The sequence below is a fragment of the Charadrius vociferus genome, unplaced genomic scaffold (assembly GCF_000708025.1).
Source record: "Charadrius vociferus isolate BGI_N301 unplaced genomic scaffold, ASM70802v2 scaffold722, whole genome shotgun sequence".
NCBI lineage: Eukaryota > Metazoa > Chordata > Aves > Charadriiformes > Charadriidae > Charadrius > Charadrius vociferus.
In genome coordinates, this window is record NW_009647220.1 from 359,152 (window position 1) to 360,208 (window position 1,057).

Below are 1,057 nucleotides of genomic sequence, written 5' to 3' on the forward strand. Positions count from 1 at the left end.
AGAGTTTTCTAACAGAAATGCAGTTAAATCAAAAGTGATAGTTTTAAGGTGGAGATATATTCCTCATCTGTTTGAAATGACTTGTTACCCACCCAGAGGTAGTGAGGAAGCAGTTCAGTGCAGTTGGTGTGATTTGAGGAAGGGCCTTGGCTCAGCCAGTTCCCACTTCTTGCCTTGTTTTTCCTTCATGGGTAGCCTGGCCCATGTGCTCTGGTGGGACTGTCTTCTCTCTGTCTTGAGGAGGGAAAAGACAAAGCACAGTGTTTTTCCTTTTCAATGCCGAGGGAACACGCTGTTAATCTCTCTCTGGGGTTGCTGTGAGAAGGGAAGAGAAAGTAATTGTTTAGCATTTTATTTCTTTGCTGCAGCCCACAGAAGGGGTTCCAGCCATGCCGAGACCAGTGAGATGAAGAGGTGCTGGAGCCCATCCCTGCTGGTACACTGCTGGTCAGAAGGGGATCCCACTCTTTTCCCCTTAGTGATTGGGTGCCGGTTTGGGTACCGCCACCATAATTAAGGAAACCTTAATCTGAAGTGCTCTTCTAGTCCCGGGCCGTGCATCTACATAGTATCAGTGCTTCTTGCAAGAAGTTCCTTTTTAGTGACAACAAAAGGACATGTCTTTAGTGTATGTCTTTTTCTGCTGCATCTAGTAGGTACAATAGTGGCTTGCTCAGCTGCCACACAATAGAAATCTGGGTTTCATACGAATTTTTGAGGTTGTTGAAAGTGCCTTTATTATTTTTATCTCCTCCCTTTCATTCCCTTTTCCTTCTCCATAGACATGTCAGCCCCCAGCAGAGCCTGAAAAAGAGGAAAGAAGAAGGGGGGGTGGGGGGTGGTGTGGATAAAATAAAAACAAGAAAAAAAACCCTCGCAAGGTATCGTTAGCATTTCCCTCCACCTGAAACTACTCATTTTTGTTGCACGCAGTGCAGTTGCGTGCACTTGGCGGGGAGAACGGCGGGGCGAGTGCCGAGCACGGCAAAACACAACCATTAAAGCACTAACACACAAAAAAGGGGGCGGGGGGGAAAGAGGGAAGCAGGGTAAAAAA